This window comes from Delphinapterus leucas, chromosome 4 (assembly GCF_059928025.1).
Source record: "Delphinapterus leucas isolate spDelLeu-1000000601 "Yukka" chromosome 4, BTC_Dleu_Yukka2, whole genome shotgun sequence".
In the NCBI taxonomy this organism is placed as follows: Eukaryota; Metazoa; Chordata; class Mammalia; order Artiodactyla; family Monodontidae; genus Delphinapterus; species Delphinapterus leucas.
In genome coordinates, this window is record NC_143132.1 from 84,925,033 (window position 1) to 84,946,720 (window position 21,688).

Below are 21,688 nucleotides of genomic sequence, written 5' to 3' on the forward strand. Positions count from 1 at the left end.
CCTGTTCTGTGTACACTGAAAATGCTCCAAGCCAGTGAACTCCTCTCTAGAACTACTGACGCTCATGTTTTTGAAAGCTTAAGAAGAACTTACATTCCATTTTCTGAAGAACCCTAAGCTGAGCTTTCAAATCATTAGTTATAACGATCATCGGAGAATGCAAAAATCCTAAATGATGCCTTTTTGTTAGGGTTTCTAGTTTCCCTGAGTTTTCCAACACTTTTAAACACATAGAAACCTGAGAAGACAAGTTATTTAACTTTCCTGTGCCTCAGTTTCCTTGTGTAAAATAATGCTTCACTTAAAGAAATGTTATGCAAATTAGGTAAAATGATATACACCAAGCCTGAGGCCTCGCATAAAGTAGATGCCTAATAATTGTTAGTTCATTCTCCCTCCTTTCTTCCTGGTCTTGTTGGTCTTAATATCTGACAGGTGATTGGAGGTACCATGTAATTATTAATGACTTTTCAAAGACAAACATAGGAGCAGTTCATCTTGTCCCATAAGAAGCTGCTGGTTGATGTCTCCTTTTTCATTTTTCCCTGTGGTTGTTCTAAGGGATTTGCTCTGTTTTGTATTAATTGGATTCATACGTCCTAACCTTTCCTTTATCAACCTTCCTTCCTGGGACAGGGAAAACTAGATGACAGGGCCTACCAAAGAAAAACATATCATCTGTTGGCTTCAGGAGAGTGGATCTAAAGGGGCGAACTCTGTGTTATGCTCTTGGGGTACATCAGTAATTTTTAGAGCAGTAATTTAGGTTGACATTGAATAAAAGAAACTTTATCACATATGATTTTCCCGTGGCATGTTTTGGGTGAGCACTAGAGAAATAGAGGATAAAAAGAGTCCCTTGAATTGTGTTTTGGTTGCTCAAGTTCTGCAAAATTCAAGCATGGATTTCATAGTTTTGAAAAGAATCCGTATTTTAAAACAGTAGAAGTTGAGCTTTATGCTGCATTGGTGTAGCAAGCTTGCCTTTTTTTAAAGTCTGTCTATGAATCCTCACCTATCATTTCACTTACCTTTTCACTCTTTGTTCTACTGGTATCACAGATATCATTTTTCTATAAAACAACGTTGCCCAGTGTGTGTTTTCTAACCATCAGGGCAGGCTGCCTGACCTGCAAACCCAGTTCTTCAAGCCATCATCAGTATTAATATTCACCATTACAATCTGTGGAATTAGGAGGTAATAATAGTATTCACAACAAACTACAGAGGTCTGTGGTAACTTACTCTGATTCCCCACCAAATGTCCTAGAATGCTTATGGAAGATTGAGATAATATTCCAACTGCCTGGCGATACTTCTTGGAAGTAGCTGTTTATTTTGTTCTGGTGTTGTTTTAAAGTATCTTAAAAATGTCTTGAAGTATATATTCTACTTCCACTTCACTAAGTACTAATTTGGTTATTTAATAGTTGACACTCCCTATCCAAACACTAGGTCAGACTCTGAAATTTCGCCTTGTCACTTTCCTGTGAACATATACTGCTCAAATTAAAATATAACTGACAAAAAGGTAATAGAAATGGATGGTTATTCCACTCCAAGAGACGAAGGGAAAAGAAAATCACCTTTGCGAGGGTTAACTTTCTCAGAATCAGATATTGGTCCTAGCTACAGTTTCATGTCCCCCACCGGCTGCCAGAAGGGCAGTGAGCGAGGTAAGGGCGATGCTGGAGATAATTGGTGGTTTCTCATGCAGTTCTGTTTACCTCGGAGAATGGCTCAGATTCATGGGGTGGCTCATCTGTTTGTTTCCCAGGAGTGTCCTCCTCATCAGGTACAAATGACTTGTTGTTCCCCCTGTCCCGTCTGCCTCCTTGGTGACGGATAGACGAGAACTGTTCCCTGTGCTCTGGGACTCTAATGTGATCTGGGTCGTGCTGGTGGCAGGAGGGGAGGGGGTGGGGGGCATCGAGGGGAACAAGGGGAAGTTAACACTAGGGGAACTACAGTCTTTCTTGGAAAAGAAAGTGTGTTTGTGTTCTAGGGCTAGTGCCCTTCTCTCACAGCTGCTATAATATTGATCTAGCCGTGATTCAGGGTTCGATGTTAACATCACCCTCGTCAGTGGGAAAGTGAGCCAGGGAAATGGAGAACTCAGTATTTCTTCTGATGAAGCAACTCCAAGAAACTAAATATTACAAGGAGGGTGCGGGAAGGAACACCACTTCTTTGAGTCTCATGGTAGATACAGGAGCCTTGAAATGAATAGTAATACCTCTGGCTTTTATAGCTCCCCTATAACCCAGGGGCTTGAAGCTCATTGTACGTTAGTCAAAATCACCCTGTCAAGGGAGGCGATCTCAGGATACATATTAAGCAGGAGGAAATCGAGGCAAGAAGATTAGCCGCTTACCCAGATTCCCATACTAATACTACCATTGGCAGAGCTGGGAACTCACAACGCCCTGTTTATCCCATGACCTGTGGTTTGGACAGATGGCCACCTCACGGGAGCTCGCAGGACGCTCTAAGAGCTAATGGCTCTCAGTCCTCAAGCATTTCCACTATTTGCTTGTTAGCATGCCTTGAATTTCCACCACTAGCAAGACAAGTGTTTGAACAAGTTATTGTATCTCTACAAGAACGCCCTTTAAAGAATCTATTAATAACCACCATGCTTTGAGTGTCTACTGTGTGTTGCCTAAGCACTTTTTATACAATAGTTCTCATCCTTAAAATAGCCCTGCCAGGTAAGTATTAATATATTAATGTAAAATTAAGAAGCAACTGAGGGCCATTAGAGTTCAGGGAACTTGCCCAAGGAGGGTAGTGAAGCTCAGAGAATTTAAATAACGTGCTCTAGGTCACACAGATAAGAAGTGCTGAAGCCCCAAATTGAGGGATGCCAGGTTCCAAAGCTTGTACTCTTCTGTGGAGTCATGCTTCCTCTTTTAACCTTTTCCAGGGGAAACTTAAGCCATCTGCACCTTTCCTTGATAAGTTTATCAAAGATTAACAGACTAATCACCTTGCAAACTGGAGCAAGACTGAGAAAGGGAGAGAGGCGGGTGGCGGGCTTTAGGGAACTGGGTGGAGGAGAAGAGGGGAGGTGGCCTAATATATAAGGCACACTTTGCCTCATTCATAATTGTGCCAGGCCCCTGCCAAGTTTCCTTGTAGGTGAGTGTGCCACTGCCCAGTGCTGCAACTCAGCTTCTTAGAAACCTGGCCATTCTAGAGAGAACTCTTTACGTGTTACGTTTCACTCATCGCGGCCTTTCTATGCAGATGGACGTGATCGTAACCAACTTCGTTACACAAACTTTACATCACATCTTGGTGGCTCCTTAGCCATCATTCCATTGCCATCTAGACTATGAGCTGCTCCAGGGTAAGGACTGTGTCCTATTTACGTCTGAGCCACCATGACAGTGTCTTGAAACACATAAATGTTCATAGGGAAGAACCATTAGAGGAGTGTTGGTAATGACTTCATTTTACTTGCTGTCTTCATCACCATGGCCTATAGGAGATGAAAAATTTGGTGCTGAGGCAAGAAGGAACAGTGAGACCTTACCTCTAAAGTTAATCACTTAGATGTTTATTAAGAAACAAAGCAAGGTATTGTGGGAAATTCAAAGATTTGGAAAACTCTTTGGTGGCATTTGCAATGTAGTTAAGAAAACAGAAAAATTAAGAACAAAGTATAATAGAAATTGAGGTACCTAAGAGCAGAATTCAACGAATTGTATAATGCAGGCTCAGAGATAGCGTGGTGGAGAAACTGGCTAAGTCAGTATGAGAAATGTTTAACAGAGATGACATATATGACCTTGACTTTGAAGGTCAAGTAGACAGAGGACAGGGATTGCCAGAGGGAGCTATTCTGGTCAACAGAAGAAAGGTTAATCAGAGGTGACTTTGTTTAGAGGAATGGCAAATAAAGAAATACACTTGGAAGATAGAGCACATGGAGAGATGTAGTGGCAGATGGGAAAGAAAAATAGTTTATGGAGAGCCTAAACCTTATTTTAGAGGAAGAAGGGAACCAGGGAAGGTTTTTGAGAAGGAAAGCAACGTGATCAGACTTGTGTTTCAGAGCCACCCTGTAGATAATATGGAAAGGAAATTGCTCTGTGAAAGCAGGCAGGCTAAGTGATTTCTTGACTATTTTCTTTGATCCTAGGGTAAGAGTCCTTTGCAACATTTACTTTGCAGAGGCCATAAAACCACATCAAAACGAATCATGCACTATCATCCTCTAGGTTTCTGGTTCCAGTGGGCCTGATGCAATGCTTAGGTTTACTGAAATTTCAAGTAATCAGAGCGGGAGGGAAATCATTTTAGCAAACACAGGCCATTTGTGTAGAACACCAGATGAACTCACAGTCAAAGTCTGTGTCGAGGAGAGTGAGAATCCTCACCGGGCAGGTTAGGGAGGGCCCTCCTATTTCCTGTGCCCAGTGGTGAGCTGAGTGGGGGGTCCATTCTGTCTCACCCAGGACAGTTAGGACTCGAGACACCTTCTGCGGTGAATCTTGGTGCCTCGACACCAGGAGCACTTCGCCTGGTTTGGGTAGTTTGTGTTTTTGTTCCATCAGGCATAATGCTGCCGAGCACTTAGAGGCACATTTTCCGCACAGTGTGTAGGGATTTAGCGGTACAACTCCCATTCGCGTTAATGGAAATCCCGCCAGGAAATCTCCGTCTGGGCCACACTGAAAATTCACCCCTGATTGTTCTGTTTGATTTGTTTCACCTGTGTCTTCCTCCCTCCTGCCCTGAGGACGCTTGTGGGCCCGTTAGTGCCAGCCTGAGCTCCGCACTGAGTTTTAATCCCCAGTCTAAGTGAGGAGACTCAGAGGTATCTTTACTGCAGAAAGAAAGGGTGGATTTAGAGTGGTTTTATTTGAAGCTATAGTGGTTCTAAGAAAGTCAACAATCCCCTGGGTGCTGCCCTCAGGACAGATATATGCTCACCTTCAAAGGTGAATGTTGTTGTGTTCGGTACGGAAGTGAGAGAAATCGAGTGAATCCCCAGTATGATGGGGGAGCCCCTGGAGCCACCTGCCTGGGGGTTCAGGGCACAGTGGAGTCCAGTCCTGAGAAGATGCAGGCTGGTCAAGTGCCCCAGTGTGGAGAGCAACTGGCGAGGAGAAATCAACCATTTCACTCCAACACACGCTCAGTCATCATACTTCTCACACGATGTGCCTGCCACATATGCACTTTTGAGGGTAGCAAAGATTATTGCTAAAGGTTGTGAATTGTTACCTATTTTTCTCTAAAATATGTTGTTTCTTTAATTTAATAGTGTCTTTCAGAGAGGCTTGATTTGCTCTTGCCCATTTAGGTACCACAGCATGCTGATTATTGGACTTTTCACGATGTTGGGGCATGGTGGCTGGTTTGACACCAGGACTCAGCTGACACATTGTTTCTATCCTTGGCCACTGTCCTTGGCCCGTCTGATGTTCATGCTGGTCTCAGCAACCCTTGTCTTTATGTCCTTTCCGTGTGCTCTTGGGTACTGACAATTAAATGAGACCTAAAGATGTGAGCTGTGACTCTTCCCTTAGGATCTCAGTGCTGTATATTTGGGAAACTCGACTTCAGATTCAGGAGAGAACTTTGCCTTACAGCTTCCTCACCACCTAAAAATGTGATTAAGACTATGGACTCTGGAGTCAGACTGCCAGGGCTGACATCCACTGTGTGCCCGTAAACAAATTATTCAACCTCTCCAAGTCATTGTTTTCACCTCTGTAAAATACAGACAATAATAGTGCTATGAAGTAAGCACTAGGGTAAAACTTAAATGAGATAATCCATGTAAAGAACTTAGTACTGTGTCCCCTTCATAGGAAGAGCTCAAAAACTATTGCTATTATTAATTATCATTACTTCTGCAATTCCAAATAGCAGTGCAGGTATTTCATATATAGAAGCAGAAACAATTTAAAGGAGACTTTGAGTATGCTACTTTTCATTCTGCGTTATCATCCACTTCTTTACATAATGTGTTTTTTAAAAATTAACCTTTAAAGGTTAGCTATAATAATAATTAGGCAGCATTGTACATGTGTAACACTCTATGGTTTACTCCCAGCCACCATGCGAGATAGGCAGCAATGATACACTCTCCCCATTTCCCAGGTTGGGAAACTGAGTCACAAAATGGTAAATGGCTTCCTAAATGCACATAGCTAGTATGTGATGTGACTGAGACAATCTCAATTTCTGTTTCACTAAATATGGTGTGTTTTATACTTGCAGGGAAGACACACAATAGAAAGAAAACAATAAGATTTTCTGAGCAAACGAAAATGGAGGGAAAAAAATCTGGGAAAGCTGATGTAATTCACTATCAGAAGAAGCCAAACAGCATTGTCCTGATGCCCTTGTAAAGCCAATCATCTTCGACCTGTAGATGTTTAATTGGAAATGATTTGGAAAAACACAATTCACATTCTGTGGTAGCAACTTGTTTCCTTAAGGGTAATTTCACTCTTAAGTGATCTCAAATTCTACCAGAAAGATGTAAGCAAGAATATTGTACTACAGCCTTCCCAAGGAGCAGCGTCTCAATCTGCATTTTTATCATCATCATGAATTATTTATTAAGAAACAAATTGCTTATAAGGGCACGCTAAAAAAAACTGTCCAAACAGAGTGAAAATCTCCTAGATCTCATCTTTGTCTCTGCAAGTTAATAATCTAATGCAATTCCACAAAAGTAAATGCATATACAAACAAACGAAATAACATTAAGCCAAATGGGTCAATGATAAGCGAGTTATACTGTATAATTGAGAGCCTCTGGATCTCTGTTAGGGATTTCATTTTTCGTGCCAAATTTGAGTCTGAATTATCTTCTGAACTGGGGGGAAAAGCAGCAAATGGTGTAGAGACTGCTTATGTTTTCAACCCCTTGAGGACTGGTCTGCACTCTTGCTTTGCCTTGTACCTCAAGCACTTGTCATAGAGTTGACACATACTAGATTGTGGGTAAATGACGCTGGGCAAATCAAGTGAGATAACAGGATAGATACGCAATTAGTTGGAGCTAGATTGACAGAGGGAAAATTCCAAAAACATCCTGAAAGACTTCACGGAAGAGGCAACTACATTAAACAGAGGAGCCTGACCATTATTTCACTCCTGGTGATCCTCTGTGGAAGTCTAGCCACACAATCTCAACTGTAACTTGCTGGGGAAAGGAAAAGCAAGACTGTCCCTACTACTCATTCTCAAAGGAAGAATAGAGATTTAAAAAAATTTACGCTAGGGGCTTCCCTGGTGGCGCAGTGGTTGAGAATCTGCCTGCTAATGCAGGGGATACGGGTTCCAGCCCTGGTCTGGGAAGATCCCACATGCCGCAGAGCAAGTGAGCCCGTGTGCCACAACTACTGAGCCTGCGCGTCTGGAGCCTGTGCTCCGCAACGAGAGGCCACGATAGTGAGAGGCCCGTGCACTGCGATGAAGAGTGGCCCCCGCTTGCCACAACTAGAGAAAGCTCTCGCACAGAAACGAAGACGCAACATAGCAAAAATAAATTAATTAATTAATAAACTCCTACCCCCAACATCTAAAAAAAAAAAAAATTGTGCTAAAAAATTTATTTTTAATAGAATTATTACCTAGTATAATGACATGTGAAAAGCTCACTTTATTTTGTTGTATATAGTCAAGCATATAGCAGAAAGTTCAGTTTGTAGATTAATTTACCAACAAAATAATTCTTTGGCTTCCATTGATCAGTTAGATGAGAGAGGAAGAAGGGAACTGTAGATTGATCCCTGGAAAAGAAAGCCAGAAAGAATTTCTCTCGCAAGGATTGTCCACCTCACTTAACTCTTAACTTCCTGATTCAGAAAGCCATTCAAATGAAAACTTGAATTGAAAATAAGCAATAGACAAATTGTCTCCTCAAAAATCCCCCTGCTCTAGAGTTTGAGGGCTCCTCGATGTTCCAGAATCCCATGTTCCCTTTTTCCTTATCTCCTCCTGAAGAGTTTTGATTCACTCCTAAGAAATAGTATCTCCTCTCCTTCAATGACTGTCTGTATTTCATGCCTTCTCTTTGGATGCCATATCTTAATTGTAATTATACTCAGAACCAGTTTGTAGCTTCCATGTCAGCTCAGACACAGCAAGGAGATGGTCACGGGGTCCTCGATGGCTCCTGGTAAGAGGTAAGGTTGTTTAAGAAGCATTTGGAGTGGAACTAGAATTCCCAGGAAATCTCATGAAGACTAGATGTTCTTTTGTTAGAGCTTGATCCTGTTTCAAAAGCTCTCTATAACATGGGAGAATGTGCTTGTTAACAAATGTGTATACTTTCCTTTTTCTGTATACAGTGCCCCATTGAAATGAGAATACTTTGGCTAAGTTCATCATTTTGCACATACACATTCACTTACAAGAATTCCAGACCTTGTCCTCTGTGCCAGAGACCTTTCAGTGCTCCCTCCTAGTCCCCAAGGAAATTTTGCTGTTGTCTCCAGTGTCTTGATTTGGTTTGTTTAATAAATATTGAAGTTACGCATAATAGAGGGATGAGGTTCAGGACAGATAAACAACCAAAGTTCAAAGCAGAAAGTGATACAAAACACAAAAATCATGGGGTAGCATGCACACCTATCACCGAGTTGAAACTATGTTCTAATGTTTGTAGTACTTTGTGGTGTTTTGGGGACTGTTTGTTTTGTGGCAACAATATTGTAGTTACGATGTGCTTTGTGTGATTTTTCCTATTTTCTCCAGTTGCTAATGGTTTGGGACTCTAGTGCATCCATACCAACTTTTGAAATGTATTGGACGTTTTTGTTTACTAAATTTTAAATCCGAAATCAGAACCAATTTGGAGAAATACGGCTGATATGATAAATTTCTCTGACATGACTGGTATTTATTTCTTCAGTTATGACATCACTATCCTTTTATGTCTCTGAGTAATGTGGAAAGCAAGTCTTAATCTTAACTGAGGACATGTGAAAATGAAAGACTGAAAACTTATCTGCCCATTAATAATGTTGCTTCCCCCAATAAGTCATAGTTGAACCCTTAATCTCCCCTAAGTAACTACTTTTTATGTTATTTTATTTAATCCTCATAAGAATCCTAAAAAGAGATACTATTGTTTTGCATTTAACAAATAATCTAGAGATATTAAGTAATTTACCAAAGGCCACACAAATCATAAGTGACAGATTCCAGGATTCAAGCCCAGGCAGTCTGAGTCCAGAGCCCCCATGCTTAGCTGCTTTGCTATGTCATTGCTTTATGTTGGTTCTTCACTCTCTACCAGCCATTTCATACTAGCCTTCAACATGCTTAGGTGTTAGTAGATCTGTGCCTTCTGCTAGATTTTAACTACTTTGAGCCTAAGAATTATTTCCTTAAGCAAATGTGTAATCCCACAGTTCTTCAAATATAGTAGGTGCTCAGTAAATTCTTATTAAATTGGGGAACTTCACTGGCGGTCCAGTGGTTAAGAGTCCACGTTGCCACCACAGGGGGTTCGGGTTCGATCCCTGGTCAGGGAGCTAAGATCCCACATGCTGTGCGGCACGGCCAAAAAATAATGATAAATTCTTATTAAATTGAATTTAGTCCTTAATGCTCCTCATAATCTACATGTTCTCAACATATGGATGAATTAGCTCCAAGTTTTTTCTTGAGTTCCTAACCAATTAAAGTGTCCACAAGACCTCTCCAAATGAATGACCTGCAGCTGGTGCCTCCAGTGCAACTTGTCCCAAATCCAGTTTAGCAACATCACCTTTCCCTTTCCCCAGATTATTTCTCTTCTGTGTTCTCTGTCTCTGTTTACAACACCCCTATCCACCATGTGCCTAAGTGAAAACTTAGGAGACATTTTCCACATCTTTGGTTTCAACACTCTTTCCCCATCATCCAGGAATAAAATGAAGCCTTTCAGAAAAGCTATCACACATTTTATCACAATTTAATATTCGTCCTTTCCTTTAAAATACACGTATTGGACACCCACTCTGTGTCAGGTGCTTTTCTAGGGACACAAAGATGAGTAAGATGAAGCCATCCTCTGAGAAGACGTAATATAGTGACAAGGAAAGTGCTTGGATATAAAGGTGGATTATAGTTATTTATGTCTGTTACCCTAGAAAGAAAATAACCCCATGAAAGGAGGATTTTTAAAAAATCTCTGACGTATAGCATAGTACCTGACACATAGTAGGTAACATATATAAAGGCTTAAATAAGAAATGAATGAAACTATGTACTACCTAGGGTATATTATGGATTCCTTCTCTTGTACTTCACATGATATGGTACTGATGCTTGCTCCCATATAATTCTTATTTGACTCTGGTTTATTCTATGGTGAGTTGTTGGATATCATCTGTCAATCTAAATTATAAGCTCTCTGAGTCAAGGGATTGGATCTGTAATCCACACAGCTCAGTGCAGCGCTTCAGGGGTCAAGAGAGACTCAATATTTATTGAACTGAGTGGGCACCTGGGCCCCGTTGGTAGACAGTATGGGAGTCATGGGACACTCTGAACGCTTTTCCTTTAAGTTCTAGTTTGTGCTATGTCTCAGTAATGGGTCATTAACAGGTTAGTCTTCAGGGTTTCCGCCTCGATTATTTTACTATAGGATTGAGGCTAGGAAACAACCGGCTTAGGGCAAGATCACTCACTGAGTTCAGAAAAGGGCCATATGCTTCTTCTGAGTCGGGGTTGGAGCCCCACTTAGTTAAGTGGTAGGTAAACAGTAAGTGGGGCACAAGGTAAAGCTTGATGATGGTGTCTGCCAAACCTGTCCCTTCTCTATGCAACTCAGATTTGCTGCAACCTCACCCATGCATGAGACAGTGAAGAGGGAACAATCAAGTTATTTACTTATTTACCACTGGAGTCAGCAAGATTTTTTTTCCCCCTTAAGCAGTTAAAATGAATAGCACAGTAGAGAGAGAACTGCAAACACTGGTTCCTTATAAAAGAATATGTGAACTGGTTTTGATAACACCAATGGCTACCTGACATACATTCTTCCTACAGTGTTTTAACAAGCTGGACTATTTTTAGGGAAATTCTTTGCCTTGAACTAAATTTATGGCCTTAAAGTCTTCTCGTCTATTTTTCGTGTGTGCGTGCTCCAACGGTTCAATTTATAACTGACACCTTTACTACCTACCAGCATATCGGTTTCATCTCCCAGAGGAAGAGAAAACCAGACCCTGTGACTAGTGAACTGGATTGAAAATCTAGTCTAATGCTGACAGATAAATGCACTAATTTTCTTCTGTGACCGGTTCTGCATTGCAGGGTGAGCCTGCTTCTAACAACTCCCTCAAAAGGCTCTGTAACCCGTCCAAAAGATGATGTCAAGTGCTACAAGGACCCAGGTCAGCCCTGCATCATAGGTAACAGTTACCCCAGTGATAAAGTTACCAGGCAGGTTTTGAATGAGATTGTGTTTTTAAATGAAAGACTGGCTGGAAATGTAGACTTGGACCAAGCATTAATAGGGGAAAATTTGAGACAAACAGAGGTTAGCATTTGGTTTCTTTGTGATGTTCAGCAAAGGTCAGGGAAGGTTCTAATACAGAAGGAACCCAAAGTTTCAATGAGGAGTAGTGGCGTTCCACTAATGTGTGAGCACGTAGCCTAGACAGAGCGAACTCTAGGTGTAGCCAAGAGCTGTTTTGTGACATGGAAGCCCTAGTCATTCAACTGGAACTAGTCACTTAATTTGGATAAATCCCTGAGCAGTTGAAGACCTGCTGACTGTCTTGTTTAATTTTATTCTAAGGAAGAAATACCACCTCTCTACTCCCATGCCAACTGTTTAGGTCAAACGGGGAGGGAAGACATAAACAGCAGGCATGGAACGTGTCAGATAGCCTTTGAGACTAGCTTTATAATTTTCCTCCTTTACTACTAGAGTCATGGCTTGGGGTGGGGCAGCTCATGAATGGACCAGAGCCCGAATGGCAACCATCTTCCCATTATCCATCTGTTGTGTTTCTTCACAAAGGTTTAAGTACAAGATTGATTGTGCATATCTGACAATGTGAAGTATCTCTGAGTAAAGAAACTAGTAACAGTTTCTCACTCTGGACAAAAGAAAGAAGACGTACATCCAGAAGACGAATGGTGGAAATCGAGGCAGTAAGGACATAGAAGATACTTGTGTTGTTAAAAATAAGAAGAGGAAGCAGAAGGAGAAGGGGAAAGAGAAGGGAAAGTATTGAGAAATCTGGAATTTGAAGTATATGGGTTTAAAGTACCTATACAAGTTGACTTAGAAAAAAATAAAGCTCTCTTTAAAGCAAACATAGCTAGTGAGAAACCATGTCCCCATGAAAAACAAGCTGTATGTAGGGAAAAGAATTTTAAAAGCACAAACCTAAAAGGAAACTAACTGCAACTAAAAGGAAGAACCGGGTTGTTTGCTCAAATGAAGAGTTTATTACTGTGGCGTAAACAAAGCTAAAATATTTTCAATTTTAAAAAGACAACAAAAACTGGGAACTGTGTTGTGTGGATGGTAATCAACATGGGGATTAAAGACACAGAAACACGGAGCATCCATGCTGTGGGGCTCCTCTCTGTTCAAAGTGGGGATTGGACTCGCTGACACTTGCTGTTATAAACCCAGGAGGACGCGTTTCCTGACGCTCCACCGGCTGCTGCCCAGCCTTCTCCCGCCCGGGCCGCCCACACAGGCTCAGCCTCGCTCGGGAGAGCCGGTGGGTCCACGGTGGTAAAGCCTGGCCCCGCCTCCTTCCTCCGCGTCACCTGTTTCTTTCTCTATGGCCCTTCTTGATTGGGAAGAAAACTGTTTTGTCAATGATTCCTGACTCCACAGGACTTTAGAGGGGTCCTCTTTCTCTCTTGCTTCATCATAGAAGTGAACTTAGCTTGAAATCTTTCCAGTAGGAAGACAGAATCTAAGTCAGAAAAATAATACCTTCACAATATAGCACTTCACCTTCAAGGCCCTTGCCCACACTTTATCTCATCCAGTACTTATCCTATGAGGTGGCAGGGCAGGTGTTCTCAGCTCGTTTGGCACATGATGATGACCCTGAGGCTCAGAGAGGTAAAGTGTTTTACCCAAACTCACACAGCGGCTAAGTGAAGTCCAGGGCAACACACAGACTCCCCGTCTTGTACTTTTTCCAGAACACATCAGATTTCATCACAGTAAGCCTATGCCGCTTTCTACAAAGAACTCTGGGGTAATCTAGATGACAAACCGTGGTTTGCAGTTGTTCACTTGTGTGTGTTGCTACTACTGCTTTACTGTCACGTTTCAAAGTGATTTACTTCTTGAGAGGCAGGTAGCTGTGTTTCTATATAAGTTTTCAGTTATATAATCATAGCTTTAGTTATATGCTACTTATGTGTCCTTGGGATCTCTCGCTAGCTAGGTTAGATAGATACCGAATAGGGATTACAGACATGGACTTTTAAGATATCCATTTCTATTTGTTTCCTAAAGAAATAGTTTTACTTGATGGCGTTTTGTGTTTTTCTCGAGTCTCATTGAAAACGTATGCAAACGTTTAAGGCCCAGAGATTTTTGAAACAAGAATTTAGGAGGAATTCTTAATCACAATACGCCCAATATCTTCCAATGATTTTAAAGTTTCACTAGAGGGCACTCCCACTTCATGGCCAGGAGGCAGCAAGGACAAAGGACCAGAGTGGTCTGGTTGCTTAACTCGTTGTACACACTATTTTGTTTTCTTTCTCACTCTCTCTCGTCCTCTTTCTCACCCACTGTATAAAAAAACAAAGTGAAATTATACAGGTCTTCCTTTAAATATATGAATAGAAATGAACTACCTTGAAAAACTAGCAAACATCTCCAACTGTGAATTATGGTTCACCTTGTGACATAGAACACATTATTCGAAATCTTCGGCATTGAATTTTTGGTTGTCAACATAAATAAGAGTACAAAATATAGTGTGAAATGTTAGCTTAGTACATCAAGAAATATGTCTTTATCGGGCAACCCGAGGAGGAAAGCCACAGGTTGCCCGGCACTTATTTCCAGCTTGTAAGACCTTTATGGTCACCTCTTCTGGTAAAATTTTGGGTAAACCCAAATTATAAAGATGTGTGTGGTCAGGAAACAAGGAAATTAAAGAGAGATCCAAATGGACAATCAAATGAAATTGCTTTAGAGTAAATTAAACATTAAGCCCTGCTTTCTAGTTCATACACTTTTATGTATCAAAGAATCCGAAGATAGTTTAGATTTTAGCAGGTATTTTAGCAAAACAATAAATAGAGCATTTCTTGTGGGAGGAAAGTAAGGTATTTCCAAGTCAGAAGGAAAGTAGCCTATTTGCCAAATGTAGAGCCCCACAGAGCCCTCAGGCTTGAAGTTTTAAACTGATCTCAACCCTTTGGGGGTTTGAATTTCTTTACTGTTGGCAAAACACAACTTCCTGCTTCAAAGAGGAATGGCATTAGGAAGGCCTGTTACAGAGAGATTCAAAAGACTTCTTGGACACCAAATCACTCTTACAAAACACCATTTTGATGAGTTTAGTAAAGATTAATCAGAAACATATGGATTAAGTTTTTCTTTTAAATTATGTTGGTTTATGAAATAAGGGAAAAGGGGCATGGCAAAATATGTTTCAGCCTTTGCAAGCCCCAAAACATTTGAAAAGTGACTTGAGATGCTGATGGACCCAGGGAAGCAACCAGATTTTCCTTGTGTCCACTTGAACCATCCTTACTTGATTTAAATTTATATCAAAGGCAAAATAAACATTATGACTTTGTGCCATTATTATCCTCAGAGGGAAAGAGGGAAACACACATTTGCTTCAACCATGGACTTATAAACTTCAATGAAAATGTAGGCTTATGCATTTATTTCACAATGATGCAAACTTAATTATTCACATGACCTAAAACGTTTCACATTGTTTGAATAGAAGACAGTGTCTCTAAAGCCTAAGCTGAAGACTCCTTGGGAAATTTATCTCAAATAATTAGTTACCGGAATTAAATTCTTCTCTGACAGCTCTAGAAGTAAACTATACCTGATAGAAAAGACCTACCATGGCCATCATTGGGGAAAAATTCCACTGTAATGGGTAATATTAGAACAACGTTACTACCAATCGCCAAACCAACCAAGAGTGAATAAGCCTTAGACAACTCGTGTTTTAAAGAAATCTAAGGTGAATAGCAAAGCAAGCACAGATAATTAGGAGTCCATGACAGAAATCACTAGAAATTGATAGAGCCTGCTGAACTTTCCCCTGTAGTTCAAGTAATCATTTAGAAATGTAGCACAATTAAAATAAAATAAAAGTTGAGATACAACTAAGAGATTTTGTAAGTCATAAAATATAAAGTTTCTCCCTCCTGCAAATAAATCAAGTGATATTTTCATGGTTGCCTTTATCTTCGGAAAAATATATGTATAATATATAACATATATAATATAATATATATATATATCTTTACCCTATTAAGTGCTTAATAATCATTTGTAGCAAGATTAAGCAAATTTAGGAAGTCTTTTCTTCAGAAATATTTCTAGTTAATGTTAACCTTTCATACAACCAAATAAAAATGTTTTCCCCAGGGAATGTGATGATGAACAGTTGGTCTATATAATCAAAAGGTTCTTGCTAGAAAGCATGTCCGGCTTTCCTTTTAAACAAGTACATGGAAAATAATACCAACTTCTATCAAGCATTGGATTTAGCCCGTTACCATGTGCAAATGTACCTGCCTATTAACTTACAGATTGGGCAGGTATTTTACTAAGGTGCAGTATTTCTGTCCCAGGTCATAGCTTGAGTTATTCTTCCTTTCAAGGTCCCCAAAGCTTCATCTGTCACTCTTATTGTCAATGTTCTGTTTTTCCTTTCCCTGCCAGCAGTGATTTCAGTTTGGGCTTGACTTCAAGACAGGCCACATTGTATCTGTGATGTCAGTGGAAAGGGGATAAAAGTCATTAAAGATATTTGTTATTTTGAAAGGTTAAAAGAGTTTTTCTTGGTGGGTAACACTTTCTCTGGAAAGAACCTCAACTAATTGTCTGACCAGGGAATGGGCACCTACGTGAGAAAAAATATACTTAATAAAGCATTGGCGTCTATTATTTTTCCCCTTTTATTGTCCAGTGCCTCTGGGCCTGGTGGGCTTTCTGGAGGCATCTGAGCTCAATATTCCTTCACACAGCAGAGCAGTAATTACACTGCTGGCTGATTCTCTTTCTGTCTGCCCTAGGTACAGAATTCTACCTTCGAACACAGTTTATTGTAGAAGTTGTTGCTAGGGTTCTAGAAATTGTGTGCGTATCCGTGAAAGAGCCCCCAAAAGACAGAATTGGAGGTTCACTTAAAATACTATTTTGTTGTGCTTAATACTCACCTCACCTAACATCTGTTGCTCCCTAGCAATAGAGTAAGAAATTTAGAACATTTTCTAAAGGGCCAGTGGTACCCAGATGATTTGAGTTCTTCCAAGAAAGGCAACAATTTAAAAAAGCAATGAACTCAAGAACAATAGACCGAACTCACACCATCACACAACATCCATCTGTGCAATGCTTTGAAAAGAAGGAAAAAGAACCAAGTTGTGACATTTACATCTGTCAGGTTATGGGGGAAAAAAACCCCACAAAACAAAAAGGCAACACTTTTAGTTATATTAGATTTTTGACTTGTTTTAAAGGACCCTCGTGGATTAAGGACAATCAAAATGGAATAGGCTTATATTTGAGTGGTAAAGGTAAAATTTTTTTCTCTTGATATCGTTCACACGTGGATGGCAATGATTCTCTGATAGTCATCATTTTCTAAAACGTAGTTACCCGAACACATCTGAATAACACAAAAGAGAAAGGAACATTTTGATGTGTTGAGGAAAGTTGTTTTGACAAATGTCAATGCCTGGGTCTTGCTGGCTGAGGCCTGTTTTTAACTTCCCAAGACTGCATGCATGCTATAGCTTATGCCAGTCTGTCAGGGGAAATTGGACATACCCCACACAATTTCATTTCCATTTCTCTACAACATTACAAGCTTCCTTGGCAGCAAAATCACATATTCTTATCACAAAAATAAATGAGAGAAAAGAAGACATACATTCCTGTCAAGTTATGTCAAGACATATTTGGTATGTATTTCACTTCACTATCACTGACAGCAAAGATGTCACGTATTCTTAATACAAAGTAAAGAAGTATTTTCCTTTTTTTCCCCTGCTAGGCATCAATTTCATTTTATTCACTTACAAGTACCAGTGACAGGAAGGTGTCTTTTTAAAACAAAGCTTTTAAAAAAAGCAAAAAAAAAAAAATAGTTTTTGTGTGTTGCTAGATTTCTGAATGGACGTATTGTACATGAATTTATTTGACAATATCATAACAACCACAATAATAGTCATCTATCACCGCTTTATTATCCATTTTCACAACACACATACATTGTTCTGATTTACTTATTTCCATGCATGTGATGGGATCTGGGTTAAAATAAGTTGTGGAGATATTCATTTTCTGTTAAAGGTACTAATGGAATAAGAAAGAAAAAAAGGGAGGACAGAAGGATGGAAGGATAAAAGGAAGGAAGGACAGAAGGATGGAAGGATAAAATGGAAGGAAGGAAGGGGAGAAGGAAGGAAGGAAGAAGAGAAATTAATCAGTTCACTCAAGAAAGGAAATAGGTTCTTAACACTAAATAAAACAAAAATCTTAAAAGACCTAAATGTGGGACTTCCCTGGTGGCTCAGTGGTTAAGAACCCGCCTGCCAATGCAGGGGACATGGGTTTGATCCCTGGTCCAGGAAGATGCCACATGCCGTGGAGCAACTAAGCCCGTGCGCCACAACTACTGAGCCTGCGCTCTAGAGCCTGTGAGCCACAACTACTGAGCCCACGTGCCCCAACTACTGAAGCCCATGCGCCTAGAGCCCGTGCTCCGCAACAAGAGAAGCCACCGCAATGAGACGCCCATACGTCGCAACAAAGGGTAGCTCCCACTCACCGCAACTAGAGAAACCCCACGCGCACCAACGAAGACCCAACGCACCAAAAAAAAAAAAAGACCTAAATGTGATATACTAAGGAAAGTTAGCATTGAATTGTCATTTGGACAGTTCACATTGAATGATTAATTTTCAACTTTTACTACATTATGTTCTTTTTAATTATGATATTTTGATAAACATGCATTAGACTTGAATTCAGTTAGCTTCCTTGCTGGAAATGGGTGGAGCTCTAGCTTCTGAGAGTGGACACCCAAACCACGCTCACTGGACCAACACCACCCAGGAAAGTAGGTGTTCCCCCAGCCAGCCTTGCTCTGTCCTCAGAAGAAGCCTTCCCTGGGAAACTTTGCTTATTGCTCTTTGAATGCCACAGGACTCTTATCTGTGACACTTATAAATCCACAGAATTTAAGGGCTGAGAATTATTTTAGAAACTCTTTAGTCAAACAACCTCATTTCATAGCTTAAAAATGAAAACCTAGAGCAGTTGGGATCAAACAGTTTGTAACCAAGTTAGACTTAGGAACTAGTACCTAATCTAATAGTAATGAAAGACCATTCAAGATTTTTATGTAGGTAAGTAATATGATAAAAGTAATGGGTGTACCTCACTGTTTTCTAGAGTTTTGCATTTCACAGTCCAAAAAAGTTCTGAGAAACTCATAGACTTCCAGATATGTACACATAAACTAAAAATGGGGGAACCAAATACAGTGCTACATCTTTTTTCTTTTGTCAACTAGAAAAAGAAAAGCAAATGGACACACAATAGTCACTGAATAAATATTTATTAAAATTATAAGAGATTTTTAATACAGAAAAAGTTATGAAATTCTGAAATTTTTTTCAGAACTGAAATTTAAATCTCTCCCTGGAGATTCTGATTCCACAGGTCAAGGTTGAGGCCAGGTTTGGGGGCACCACTGATTTATTCCACCCTGTCCTCCAAGGCAAGAAGCATTCCCCTAATCTCAGAGAGACAATGGCATAGACTCTGCTGGTTGCCTGCTCCATTTCAGCCCCTTCCTCCTTGAAAGAGTTTTTTTAAAAAATCTGTGTCTGCAAAAAGCTGGAGGTTTGGGGTCCAAAGAAGGACACCACAGCTCATTTTCCTAACACATACAAAAAGGATTATAAGAAGACATTCCCATACCATAGGACTGGACTGTATTGAGGATTAAACGGGAATATAAATGTGAAAACATCTGTGTAAACTATAAAACACTATAAAAATATTAGTTACTGTTAATAGTATCCAGGAGCTGGTATTTGATTTACCAGTTCTCTCAAGGGTTGAATTAAAAACGGAATAATGTCCCCCCACCCAAATCATACATGAGCACAAAAATTCTCAAAGTAGAACATGCTAAACAGATATTTTATCCTAGGAGGGACCTGAGGTGATTCTTTGGATTTTCCTCATTTTAACATTAAAATAACTGAATACCAGAGGGACATCTTGGAATTACACAGCTATTTCCTGGAATCTTCATCAGTAAGAAATACCACAATTGCCCCACTTCTCCGGACTGATGTTTATATTGTAGAATTAGAGGGCATTCCTTTTCTAAGAACACCGAAACACAAAAGAACCCAAGACAGTGCTCACTGGTACCCACACTAGCTGACACCTACAGCATCAGGAGCATTGGACTCAACCCTTGTTAGAGCTGAGAAGTACTTTAGACTTCACAGTTCAGCTCCCTTATTTTACAGATGAGGAAAGAGAGACCCTTTCAGTGAGGAGGAGTGACTTGCCCAACAGCACACATCTCCCAGGCCAGGGTTCTTTCCGAAACACCACTACTGTGAAGGCTTATTCTGTTGTTTCTATTCCACCTGCGAACGCTCCTCAGCATACACAAACAACACATACACGATCATGTATTCATATTTCAGACATACAAAAACAGGAAGGTGGCACGTGATGATTCTGCCTTCCTCCCTCCAGGGACCAGGTACATTCATTCGCTGTTCCTTCCTTTGTTGATTCCTTTACTGATTCATTCATTCAACATTCGAGTGATCCTCAAATATTTAGTGAACACCTACTATATGTAACGTACTGGGCTTGGGAAAGCAGAAAATAGGAAAAGCAAAGGCAGAATGGCAGAGAAGACTTAGACACGTGGGAAATAAACCATCACAGAAGTGTAAAGGTCCAGTGTGAAATGCAAGAGTTAGAGCAAGACAACCCATTTCAGTAACCCCAAGAATGATATAGATGACTAACGGAGTGAATTTACAGCAGCTTGCAAAAGAAAAGCTGGGTGACAAACATCCATTTAAAACAGTCAAAGAAATAAGCAAGGAAAACCAGTTAATAAAGGGCTCAGTGAAATGCAAGCTCAGGTCTGTTTCATGCACCAGCGTAGCATCAGTGCCTAGAAAATGGCCCGGCATGCAGTGGGTGTTCAATGAATATTTATGAACTGAATGGTGTAGGTTCAGGATGTCCACTTCTAGAGCGCAAGCCCTCAGTGCCTATCCTGGGATGGGAATTTAAACCCATAATTAAGTGGACTTGAGACGCAATACTCGTTAAATGTTCGACCCAGAGCTTTGGGCCTTCTCATTATGGCCGGTTTTGAGGAAGTGACAGAATCTGAGGAGTGATTCTTATGTGATTTCAGTCCTTGCGGAGTGAACAGGCACCAATTTTTTAATGTTTCAATATTTTTAAACAACTTTAATGTTCTGGAAAAACTGGATAATTAAAAAGCACATAAGACGTATTTATAAGACTGAACAATTTTTACTTTCATCTTAGGCTCCAGTATGGCTTGGCACGGTACTGGCCTTTTCAAAATTTTGATATTTAGTTCATCATGGATTTTTTGCATTAATTTCAATTTTTTAAAATATTGCATTAGGGCTTCCCTGGTGGCGCAGTGGTTGAGAGTCCACCTGCCGATGCAGGGGACACAGGTTCATGCCCCGGTCCGGGAAGATCCCACATGCCGCGGAGTGGCTGGGCCCGTGAGCTGTGGCCGCTGAGCCTGTGTGTCCGGAGCCTGTGCTCTGTGACGGGAGAGGCCACAGCAGTGAGGGCCCGCGTACTGAAAAAAAAAAAAAAAAAAAAAAAAAAAAAATATATATATATATATATATATATGTATAGCATTAAAAATAGTATTTATTTCGATTATGAATTTTTTGCCCCCCCCCCGCCTTAAATTTTGTGCCTGAAGGCAGTGTCTTGCTTGCCTTAAGGTAATCCTAACCTAAAGAACAACCTCTTCTACTCTGCTTCCCTGCAGCCTTGCCGGGGCTTTTTTATACCTCGGAGTCAGATTAATCCACCTTAGAAGACCCTGGAGGCTGAAGTGACATGGAGAAACCAATAGGTGGGCCCTGAAAAGTTGGAAAAACTCACACCTTTAACAATCAAATTGCATTTCAAATGCATTAGAGTAGATTCTATAGGTGAATTTATTAATGTGAATTATTTTAAAGCAAGGGGTCACTTTTTTATCATATATTTGATTTTATAAACTGTTTTTTACTCAGGGCACACACATACCTTCTTGCTCAGTGTGATTATTATCTTCATTTTTTTCCCTCATTAATATACAAGAGAAAGAATAAGGTGGGTATGAGACAGAAACTCACCAGTGGATGAAAAGAGGGAAAAATTGGGGGTGCAATCTGTGAATAGCCTCAGAAATCAGAAACTCTGATTAAAAAAGGCTTGGGACTG